The sequence below is a fragment of the Ambystoma mexicanum genome, chromosome 2p, assembly GCF_040938575.1.
Source record: "Ambystoma mexicanum isolate Mex_15411 chromosome 2p, UKY_AmexF1_1, whole genome shotgun sequence".
In the NCBI taxonomy this organism is placed as follows: Eukaryota; Metazoa; Chordata; class Amphibia; order Caudata; family Ambystomatidae; genus Ambystoma; species Ambystoma mexicanum.
Window position 1 is genome coordinate 65,077,814 of NC_090923.1, and position 12,503 is coordinate 65,090,316.

Below are 12,503 nucleotides of genomic sequence, written 5' to 3' on the forward strand. Positions count from 1 at the left end.
GAGTGTTAAACTGAAGACATTGACCAGGTCGCGGTCCATCGTTAAACAAAATTCCTATATCTCAGTAGATTTCCAGGTGTCTTGCAGATGTTGTGCGTCACCTGGTATCGCCATTTCACCAGAAGAACTCCCTTTCCTCTTGGACACCATTGGCTATGGGTAGCAAGGACAAGTGTCTCCAATGCCCCCTTGGCAAATGTTCAGCCTCTGCCTAAGCATTTAGCAGCCATTCCACCGTGTCATTACCCAGTCATGCAAGCACTGTTATGCCAAAGCGTTTACCAGCCATTCCGCTATGCCATTACCCAGTCATGCCAGGATTGTTATGAGCGTTTAGCAGCCATTCCATTATATCATTACCCGGTCATGCTAGGATTGTTATGCCTAAGCGTTTAGCAGCCATTCCACTATGTCATTACCTGGTCATGCTAGGATTGTTATGCTTAAGCGTTTAGCAGCCGTGCCACTATATCATTACCCGGTCATGCTAGGATTGTTATGCCTAAGCGTTTAGCAGCCATTCCACTATGTCATTACCTGGTCATGCTAGGATTGTTATGCTTAAGCGTTTAGCAGCCGTGCCACTATATCATTACCCGGTCATGCCAGGATTGTTATGCCTAAGCGTTTAGCAGCCATTCCACTATGCCATTACCCGGTCATGCTAGGATTGTTATGCCTAAGCGTTTAGCAGCCGTGCCACTATATCATTACCCGGTCATGCCAGGATTGTTATGCCTAAGCGTTTAGCAGCCCTTCCACTTTGTCATTACCCGGTCATGCTAGGATTGTTATGCCTAAGCGTTTAGCAGCCGTGCCACTATATCATTACCCGGTCATGCTAGGATTGTTATGCCTAAGCGTTTAGCAGCCATTCCACTATGCCATTACCCGGTCATGCTAGGATTGTTATGCCCAAGCGTTTAGCAGCCATTCCACTATGCCATTACCCGGTCATGCTAGGATTGTTATGCCTAAGCGTTTAGCAGCCGTGCCACTATGTCATTACCCAGTCATGCCAGGATTGTTATGCCTAAGCGTTTAGCAGCCATTCCATTATATCATTACCCGGTCATGCTAGGATTGTATGCCTAAGCGTTTAGCAGCCACTCCACTATATCATTACCTGGTCATGCTAGGATTGTTATGCCTAAGCATTTAGCAGCCATTCCACTATATCATTACCCGGTCATGCCAGGATTGTTATGCCTAAGCGTTTAGCAGCCCTTCCACTATGTCATTAGCCGGTCATGCTAGGATTGTTATGCCTAAGCGTTTCGCAGCCGTGCCACTATGTCATTACCCGGTCATGCTAGGATTGTTATGCCTAAGCGTTTAGTAGCCACTCCACTATGTCATTACCCAGTCATGCTAGGATTGTTATGAGCGTTTGGCAGCCATTCCATTATATCATTACCCGGTCATGCTAGGATTGTTATGCCTAAGCGTTTACCAGCCATTCCACTATGTCATTACCCGGTCATGCTAGGATTGTTATGCCTAAGCGTTTACCAGCCATTCCATTATATCATTACCCGGTCATGCTAGGATTGTTATGCCTAAGCGTTTAGTAGCCACTCCACTATGTCATTACCCGGTCATGCTAGGATTGTTATGCCTAAGCGTTTAGCAGCCATTCCACTATGCCTACTCGCACTGAGTGAGACGCTATCATCTCTGCATTCATTACATTTTCAAGACTGGACTTCCATGCCTCAGACTGGACTTCCATGCCTCAGATGGGCAAGCAGGTTTGGTTTCTGAGGACTTTACCCCCAACCATCTCCCATCACCCAGGTTCTCTCACCCCCCCATTCACATAGACACACTGGGGGGGGGGGTTGACTCACTAGCGGCGTGGATCATAAACCACAACATTCCCAATCTTGAACTACCCGGTTGTTGGGTCTGGGATATTGTACATGATCTCCGATCTTAAACGCCTTCCATATTTCAAGGGTCGGCCTGAAAAAATCTGAAGTCCATGGCCCAACCACAGACCTGCCTGCAAGACTGACTGACTCCTGCTTCAACAGCGTCCCCTTACTGCCTCGCTGCCAGATCTCTCTCCATCGACCAATTACCAGATCCCACATTGTCGAGCAGAAGCTCACATCTGCCACATTCCTGACTTTTCCTAAGTGCCCTCCCTCTAGTCCAGGCCTGAGACACCTGTGGCTCCCTAGACATCTCGAACTAGGACTCCACACCCTGACCACTGGCATAAACAAGCAGGACGATGCTATGTTCATTGATCAACAGTCTTTATTTTGGAGGATTGTTAACCCCCCGAAAAATGCACACAAAAAAATCAAAACCTCTTATTTTTTAATTTTTGGGGGGCTCCCAAATTTCCCAAAATCATTGCTTTCGATAGAATCGTAGCTGCTCATGAAATACCCCAAGGTGCACGTATATCTTGTGCTCACGGCAGCACATCGGGCTAAAACATGTATAGATGTCTCCCGAATTTCCTGATTTTTAAATAAGCACAGGTTCGCTGTTCGGAGGGGATTTTTGCATATACCGCGAGTAGAGCCAGTTGGTTAATACGAAGACACAGCCTAAAGCTTGGTACAGACGGATTCATTTTACACTATTCCCTACCCCCACCCACACCTCCCATATATTTTTCGATTCGTTTTTTCATGAAAAAACCCATCAAAAAAAATAAATAAACGTTACACCATCAGCACTGGTGCAAAAGTGCCCAATAATGAGGCTTTATTTTTCTTAATGAGTGCCAGCAATTCCGCATGGACACCGTTTCTGAATTGCGTTCATCATCCGGACAGCAGCAAGTCACTCTCACTCTGAAGACTGACACCTCCCCAGCCCAACTGCCTTTCAGAGGCCCCGGCTTACAAAGCCCGTCTCGAAACAAAAATTCCCACTTTCTCTTAACGTAAATGCATTAGTAACATCATTAACTTTTATGTTTAGTAGAAAAGAAGGTTTGACATGATTATCTGTGCCACTTACCCCCTCCTTCCCCCCAACCTCCTCTAACAATGTTTTTACCTGGGAATCAAAACTTACCAAACACATCTAAGGGCATTTCTTGGATTTATATACGTTTTATGAAGCATGGACCAGACACTGATGGGCGTCCGCGTGCTGTTTTAAGGAATAGACACTTTATAGAACAATTCCTGAAGGTAAGCATTAAATAGATCACCCCCCCCCTTGTGTAAGGTAGCGTTCAAGACTGAAAATGACCCACGAGTCCAAGCTTGTGTACGCCCCCAAGCCAGGTGTGATAGCTATTCGCACCCAAGGGTATGAATAGTTGTAATATTGCACTAGCTCAATCTCCTGTCAAAACAAGACGACATCTGCCGCCACAGTAAATACAAAACGGACTAAGTCCCTTTTCTATTTCTATGGAAGGCCCTGGACAGACAGATGCAGGGAGTGGCAGCTAGAGCAGGAATCACCAAGCCAGCAAAGCGGGGTGAAAGAAGGGGCCCGGGTTGGTGCTGGATGTTGTGGCGGCCTAAGGGGGCGGGTGTGAATGCCAGACAACTGGGCAGAACGGGGTAGCGCTGTCAAAAAAAGGGCAGCACCCAGAAAAACGGCTCAGATGGCTGGTTTAATGTGGGCAAGACACGGCCAATTCGCACCTGCATTACCAGCCACCTGACTGGCTCAGTGCCCTCCCCTGGCGAATCAATAGTACATTACAATACTGGCACAGTCAACCGGAGAAGTGGACGAGGCACGTGGAAGGCGAAAACTAGAAAGAGCTAAAATCGTCTTGAAAAAACGACAAGCCGAGGATGGAATAAGGGTTGATTCAGGTAGGAAGTAGAGCAGTGGAGTGACCCAGAGCAGTGATGGAGGAATGGGATAGACAGGAAGCGATCCCTATGGAGAAGACGTAGGACGCAACAACACAATAGACTGTAGAGAGTCGGGTAGTGAATGAAAGTGGTGAGAAGACGTAGGACGCAACAACACGATGGACTGTAGAGAGTCGTGGAGTGAATGAAAGTGGTGGAGAAGACGTGGGACGCAACAACACAATGGACTGTAGAGAGTCAGGTAGTGAATGAAAGTGGTGAGAAGACGTAGGACGCAACAACACGATGGACTGTAGAGAGTCGTGGAGTGAATGAAAGTGGTGGAGAAGACGTGGGACGCAACAACACAATGGACTGTAGAGAGTCGGGTAGTGAATGAAAGTGGTGAGAAGACGTAGGACGCAACAACACGATGGACTGTAGAGAGTTGTGGAGTGAATGAAAGTGGTGGAGAAGACGTGTGACGCAACAACACAATGGACTGTAGAGAGTCAGGTAGTGAATGAAAGTGGTGAGAAGACGTGGGACGCAACACCACAATGGACTGTCGAGAGTCGGGTAGTGAATGAAAGTGGAAACATAACAGCATTCAGAGGAGCAAAAGACAGTAACAAATAGAACGCAAGCAGTGGAATCAAGACACAAATCAAAAGGCCTCATTTTTCAAATCACCATCGGCTCCTTTATTTAAAAAAAGGAGCACTGCCTCCTGAATTAGTGGCTGATGGGACACCTTTCCCGACAGTGGCGCTGTCCGAACTTTTACAAAAAACAGATCAGGTGCTTATTTGCATCCCCAAGGAAGTTTTTCAAAATAGTTAAAACCCTAGGTAAATCAGGTACTTAGAGAATATATTTCTGTCCATTTGAACAGGACAGCCTCAAAATGCAACAGGCTTTTGAAACTAAGGTAGACAGGGCACGTTCAAAGATTAGAAAAGATCTGGGTAAAATCGTGGGCTACACACTTGCAGTAATTAACACTGTTCCAATAGAGACATGTGGAATTCTCCGCCTGTGCCCCCCCATTACCGCTTCGGACATGATGTATACCCTGTCTACACTACGTCCTTCCCAGTTGTTAGGAAAGATTTCGTAATTGTGGGTAATTTTCCTTCCATGTGGCAACCACTAAACTTTTTGCTGTTGTTTTCACCATGATCTAGACTTTTCCAGAGAAGTGCAGCCTTCTGCCGCACTCCTCTGGGCTTTCGCTCCATTCTTACGGGGAAACTGACATGCCCTTAAGACAGTCAGTACTGGGAAACGCTGTTTTCCGTAGTTTCTTTATCATGTTGCGGCTTTCGTGCAACATGACACAAGAGGGCACTGTAAGCCAAGTTACTGCTCTCTTGGGTCTCTAGCCTTCTACAGGCCCTAGATACTTTTGGGATTGTAACTGATCGGTGCAAGTGAATCACGGACGGGAATGGTGGCAGCGATCGTTTCTTGTGTTTTGAGCTCCTTTTGGCATTTTTAAGAGCGTTTCTCGCGCTTAGCCCAAAATGGTGGCCTGGCTCCCAAAATGGCCAGACCACGAGGCTCCTTTGTCCTGTCCGCTGACCGTCTTGCTCCCTTCACCTTCCCCAGGTCGAGCCGACCCAGGGCCTTCCTTATTTGGGCATGTACTTTCCCGCGAAAAACAGATGCTTTCGCGGGCTTCTACAGGCCTTGTGTGTGCCTCCAGGATGTGGGCTGGGATGTCTGGTCCCAAAACACATCCTGGGTGCCAGAGAGTCTAGGGTGGTGTGAATGCCTGTGACCACCGTGGTCCGTGATAGGTCCACGTATGGTGTGAGTGTTGATGAGCGGATCTCCCATTGGATCCCCTCCGTTTTGGCGAGAAGGGAAGCATGGATAAGAGGGGGCTGGAAACGCCACTACCATGTCGATCTCCTGAGTTCTCACGAACAAAGGAATACAGGAGCCAAGTATCCTGCAACCACGAGGCTGAACTGAGGAATCGCTGGTGACCCGCTGAAGGACTGCTCCTCTGCACTGCTGTCGCCCTGTGAAACCCTTTCTACCTCTGATCGAACCAGAAGGCCTGTACTGGTACTTCGACCTTTGGAATAGCGGGAACAGCTATTCTCGGCATCTTCACCATCTCCTGCACGTAAACCTTCGGAAGTGTCTCTGGGCCATCCAGCAGACTGACCAGCCTACCCAGGAGTCTTGCTCTGTAATCGCCGTCAGGTTGTGTGGTATTTCGAGTCCTTGTCACTCTCACACGATTCGTACACTTGGCATTCCCAGGTCTGAAGCGAGTAGTGTACATTTGGCTGAGATACACACGGCCGCTCCGTTGCCCTGCTGTGGTAACAAACTGTGCGGGTTCACTTCGTTTGGGACATCTTTAACTCAACTCTGCTGCTGCAGAATCTACACGACAACGAGACGTCCCCTGCTCCCCTGAACCTGCCAGCACTGAAACTGACGCGGAGAAGCCTGGGTCTGCTTGCATCGGGGACCGGTGAGTAGCATAGCTAGGAACTGGTCGCCCTCCTGTAGGAGCCCATAGCTTTTCCCCGCTGTGTCAAGACAGCACGCCTTTCCGTACTCGCGCTCTGCTTCTGCCCACAGTGGAGGCTGCGCTTGAGTCGGGGAACTCTGTTCTTCTTCATTTGTGCACCAAACTGAACTGCCTGATTCCCTCGAAGAGACTCCCCTTTTTGCCCGTTGGCACCAGCATGTGCAGGTACTTTTGAGCACAAGGCTCCACTCTTCGTAGGGCTTGGACTTCCTTTTAGTTAGGTGCCTCTGAAGGCGGACTGGGTCTAATCATTATTTCGCACTGCCTGTTTTCCTCCCCTTCTAGGTGGACTACACATTTCGTGCATCTAACGCTTTAGACTCGTTTGTATTTGTATATATATTGTATTGGTTTGCTATGTGTTGGTTTACTAGAGTTTTATTGTGATTTCTCGCTACAGTCATTGTTGCAAAGGCCTTGGAATAAATGTGTATATATTTTTAATATAACACCTGTTTGGAGTAGTTTGTAAGTGTTCTTGCTTTGTGTGCTCATTGCGGGCTTTCAGTCACCCTCACCCCTCTTGAGACCTAGTCTTGACCGCCGCGATCGCTACCCCGATTGGTCTGGCTTGTCCAGAGGTTACCCTGTTCCAAGTAATTAGGTTGGCCTTCTGAACCTGTGCGCCGCCAGGGCAGAGTTCAGAAATCCGTCTTAACTCCAGTGTACAGAAAATATAATTCCACGAGCCTTATCCTTTGTTCCGGGGGGGATAGCTCAGGGGCAACGTGCTCGCCTTGGAAGGAAGACGACACGGAGCAGCACAGGTTCAATCCGTGTCCACGCTTCGAAACCTCAGGGTATTACGCGCATTATAAATAACCTATCATATATGATAAAAAGATTTCTGTCCCGTTTCTCATTAGATTTGTTAACTCTTCTTTTTAGACTAATCAGGTTCCTGATGCCATAAAAAAGTCTCCATCACACCCTCGATTACAAAACCGGCCTTGATCCTAGAGACCCAAACAATCTGATTTCCATAACAAACTGTCATTTCCTGTTGAAAATCCTGGATAATAGCACCACCATCCAGTTTCAGTCATGTGTAGAAAGAGCCAGCATCCTATACTCCAGACAATCTGGTTTTCGTTACCATCACAGTGCTGAGACCACCCTCCTGGATCCAAACCCAGATCCTGAATATCACAGATAAGGGTAAAACAGGGAGGCTCGTTTTATTAGACTTATCAGCAGCATCCAACCATGATCATGATCGGCTTCTCTACTTTGAGAGATACAGGATTATTCAGTTCACACTCCGTCAACTGGGTACAGTCATTCCCATCGGATTTCTAGAGTCCGTTTGGGCGATTCCTCCTCACCCCCTGCCCAGATTAGTTGTTGGGCCTGTAGGTCCCCTGTCTGATCTACTTGATGAGCTGAAGGTTTTTTTCACCAATTGTGCCGACGATACCAAACTGGTGTTCGAGCTTATAAGCGATTACGGTCTTGATTCCAACAAATTGCAAACTACTTACAACTGCCCAGAATCTTGGAGGCACTCAAATTGGATGGGACCAAAAGACCGAGCTGTTGATATTTGGCTCAGTAAGTACTAGACCTAAACTTGACTCCATATATCGCGCTTTTGACATCCACAAATGTAGCAACCAAGTTTCCATTAAGACCAAAACCCTAGGTTCCCATCTGAACACCTTGGTAAATCTGAAGCCCATGTTAACCAAACCGGGAAAGACTGCTCATACTACCTGAGGCTACTGAGGAATCTTTGACCTTTCCTCTCGGAATCCAATTGTGCCTCAGTTGCACTGGCAATTATTTTGCCTAGACTGAATTATGGCAATGCTCTTTTGACTGGCGCTCCTAAGAAAAATCTACATGATTTACAAGTCGTACAAAATGATGTGGTACGCATCATCAAAAAGAAGCCCAGGAGAGAACACATTACTTCATGTCGCCACGACCCCCACTGGCTTCCGATCACAGCCCACCTACACTTTAAGGTGGCAACTTTCATCCACAAAGCACTATACGGCTCAGTACCAGTGTATATCAGAAGCTTGGTGTCTCCTTATGAGCCATCAAGAAAACTGCGTTCATCAACCCTAACATTGGTGGAAAGGCCTAAATTCAAACTGATTAACAGTCGAAGAACCTTTCCCATTATCGCTGTGAAAATCTGGAACTCGCTGCCATTAGACCTCAGATTATGGAACGAATACATCTTCCGGAGACAGTTAAAAACCCGACTTTTCCACTAAGACTTTGTAGCCTTCTCTGCTAGTCCTGTCTATGAATGTGGTACCTTTGTGTTTGGTGCCCCGATGCCGGGCAGCAATCCCCAATGTGAGCTTTGTTGCTTACTCCATCAAGACGGCGGCTGCATCGTGAGAGAGAGGAGACGAGTGCAGTCCTGTAACTAATCATACTCACTGGGACCCATCACAAATTGATGTAAACCAAGAGGAAACCATGGAGCGCTAGCCTAGTGTGGAGCGTTAGTGAAAGAATGACGGGGTGAGAGAGTTAGCTACAATGAACGCCATGTACACCGAACGTTAGGAAGAATCCAGCAACAGTTGTTTGCACTATAAACATAGTAGCACTGAAATCTTCTTGGCTATGAGGAAGGGGGCACTAAGGAATACTGAAGTGGCCGCCGATAGTTCACAGCCACCATTTTAGCCCAGAGGGACCTCTGGACAGCAAGCATCAGGGTAATGCTGGTTAATGGCTGGAGGATCCATGTTGAGGGGATATAGCTATGTTGCGTGTTCTGAACGATGGCACAGGCCCAGATGTTTGGTTGGGCAGAGTGCAGCAGCTGCAGTGACAGCAGTGCACTAGAATAATGTGAACGGGGTCGGGAACATGGGTGATGAGAAGAGTGAACCTCAGTTATTTAGTCTGAGTATTCATTCTACGGCACTACTACCATTGTATGTACCATCCTACCCGAATAGGTTCATGGAAAGAGAATTTAATGAGATTAGGTTATATCATCAAGGGCAAGGTTTAGGTTTTGTTTTTCGAGGCAATAATAAAGCTGCACCCCATGTATCGGTATGAGTGGAAATTGGGAGTATTGCTTATGGAGGTGGGATGAGGATTAGGTTTATCATGGGCTCATCACAATGCCACAGGGTGTTGTAATGGTGAGTGAAAGCGGGGTAAGCCATTAAGGGAATCATTCTGGGTGGAATGTTATGGAGGGGGAAAGGTGAAGTAAAACCAATTGCCTGGAATGTCAGTGAACTAAATGATAGGAAGAAGTGGGCACATCCTCCAAAACTACAAATCTAGGTTCAGTCCCAATTACAACACGGAGACGGCAACCATCCAGGTGGTCGATGCTGCCCCACCATTCTGGACGACGGCCAACCCTGCCTCCTGATTCTACTCGACCTCTCGGCTGCTTTCAACAAGGCGCTCATGGACAACATACATCAGAGCATGGGAATCAGCGACCTTGTCCTATGCTGGTTCAAGTCCTACCTCACCAACCGCCAGCAGTTTGTTCAGTTGGACTCCTTTAGATCACCAATGCTACCCATCACCTGTGGAGTCCCGCAGGGTTCCATTCTCTTACTAATAATCTTCAATCTATACATGGAGTTGTTGGGAGCCCTCCTAGCCATACACAACATCCACAACCACCGACGACACACAGCTATACCTCTAGATCAACTCCATCAAGGACATCCACAAACTCAAAGCTTGGCTCTCGCTGATCCAGTCTTCGATGTCCAGTGCATACTTGATGCTCAACCCCTTCAAGAACTAATTTCTACTCATCAACAACACCGGACATCCAGACTTGGCTATCAACCATGAACCCTGAGGGCTTCATACTCCGAGCTCACCTCCTGCGCCAAGTCCGTTGGGTTCTGCATTGACAAACACCTCTCCTTCAAGACACACATAGCTAAGGAAATTAAGACAGCTTGGTATCAGCTCTCAGTCTTGCGGAAAGTCAAGCCCTTCTGGACAGCTTTAGATCCACTATTCAAGCACTGGTCCTATCCCGCCTGAATGGGAGCAATGCCCTCCTCAAATGGCTCTCATCATCCTCCCTTAAGTGTCCTACACGCGGCCGCAAGCCACATCAAGGGTCTGCTTAGATACAACCAAATCACTGTGGCTCTCATCGACCTTTACTGGCTCCCATTGCCTGCAAGAATCACCTTCAAGTCCTGCTGCATGACCTATAAGGCAGATGCCCTCAAGTCACCCAGCTACCTCACAGAGAAACTCAGCATCTCCGGTGGACAGCAAACCACCAGAAGCCAGGACACGTGCAGACTTCAAAACTGCCACTGCAAAAAGGAAAGGACCAGAAAGCTTCACTGCCTATGCCCTAAAACTAAGGACCCCCTCTCCTCGTCAACATCAGACTCGCCGACGCACTCCAACAATTCAGAAAAGTGCTCAAAACCCACCCCTTCAAGGAGTCCATCCTCAACACCTAGTGCATCACGTTCCCCCCCGCACCACCTGACTCGCTAGACGCCCTTAGGCCCATCTCACCACACCATCCTGTACAGCTGTACCCCTCTGAATCCTACCCGCACTGTATATCTGTGCCGTTACCTCTCAGAAGCGCTCCATTATGTATATGTATTGTACTTGTTTGTAAAGCGCTCCGTTGCTTCTTGAAGCTAGCTCTGCGCTCAATAAATATAATAAATTAGATCCTTTTTGATCTGGAAACATTTCCAAATTGCGCAGTAGCAGGAAACGCACCCTGGGACGGCGAAACTTGAAACACCAACTAAGCAGTGGGGCAGCCAAATCTTTGGCCTGTCTTACTCCTCTTACACCAGTGGGGTGTTAATATGAGCGGCAAATGAGGTGCTGGTGCAAGTGGCTAAAGTGCTGTGGATGATCCAGAAAGTATGGTGGCACTTGTTGGTAGGATTGAAGAGAGACCATATTCTTAATACTCTACACTAATAATACTGATGCTGCTGATTGCTTCCTGAAAGTAATGAATATCTGCATGTAATGCAGAGAAGGTGCTTATCCTTTTGGTGTGTTTTAAATGTGGTCCAGGATCGTTCGTAGCTGCAAAAACAGCCCAAGAGTCAGGTTGGTACGTCCTTACAACAGGTGATAGTGGAGGATGAGTGGTGGAGGGAGTGCTCAATACTCAGAGGTGCACAATTTACATTGGTTGGGAGTCTTGCCAGCATGTAGATTTAAAAACAGTGTGTACACACACTGATCATTCGCCCCTACTTTTGATCGCAAGCTTGGGTTATGTAAGGTCCTCATTCCAACATGGCACCTCAGAGATGAACCGTTACATGATGCAGCAGAGTTGTGGGTGATGCTAAGGTTCTACAAGGAACTTTTTGAAAATAAGTTAGAGCAGGAGGATAGCTCAGCGGCAATGTGCTCGCCTTGGAAGCAAGAGGACACAGAGCAACATAGGTTTCGATCCCCAGGTCCGCGTTTAGAAACCTCTGGGTATTAAGTGCGTTATAAATAACCTATCCTATTCCATCATGAGATGGGGGTGATGCCGAAGTGGTACAAGGAATTTATTTTAAATAAGGTAGAGCGGGTCTGAGCCTTCATGGCCTGGGAGGCGTTTAAGGTTGTGATCAGAGGGATTTGCAACTCAACGGATATTTGGCGAGACAAGCTTTTCTGAATGATACCGAAAATTGAGAAAGAGAATGGAAATAGACAAAGCAGCACCATGGTCTAAATAAGAGAAGGATACTCTTGTTGAGATGAGAATTACATTATAGGCTGTGAAACGGATGTTAGAATCTCATCATTTTATTACCTTTAGAGCTAAGATGCATGAAGTAGGCGGCAAGTCAGAAGGACGCCAACATGCTTTGCATAAGAAACTCCTAAGGATGTGATTGTGGTAGAGAAGGATGGTTCAACGGTCTTCAAACTACACTTCAAACTACACCATAGGTTATTAACTCGACCTTCAGAACATATCATCAGGCCTTGTATTCCCAATCCCCATTAACGGATAGAGAACGAACGCTGGAATTCCTGCAAGACGCCTGTGTGAATGAGCTGCGCGATATAGATCGGGCAATGTTAGACGAGCCAATACCTGTACTTGAAAAAGATGACTATCAAGGGCCTCGCTACTAGGAAAGCACCAGGGAGCGATTGCTCCCTACTTGAGTTTCACACAGCTCTAAAGCGACTCGGTATGTGAGGAGGAAATTGAA

At 47.3% G+C, this 12,503-nt stretch overlaps 1 protein-coding gene across 4 annotated transcripts in view; it reads right to left on the reverse strand.

The window, feature by feature from the left end:
• The window catches only part of PRRT3 (proline rich transmembrane protein 3), a 316,513-nt gene that overhangs the window by 100,639 nt on the left and 203,371 nt on the right, over positions 1-12,503 (reverse strand). The window lies entirely within an intron of this gene.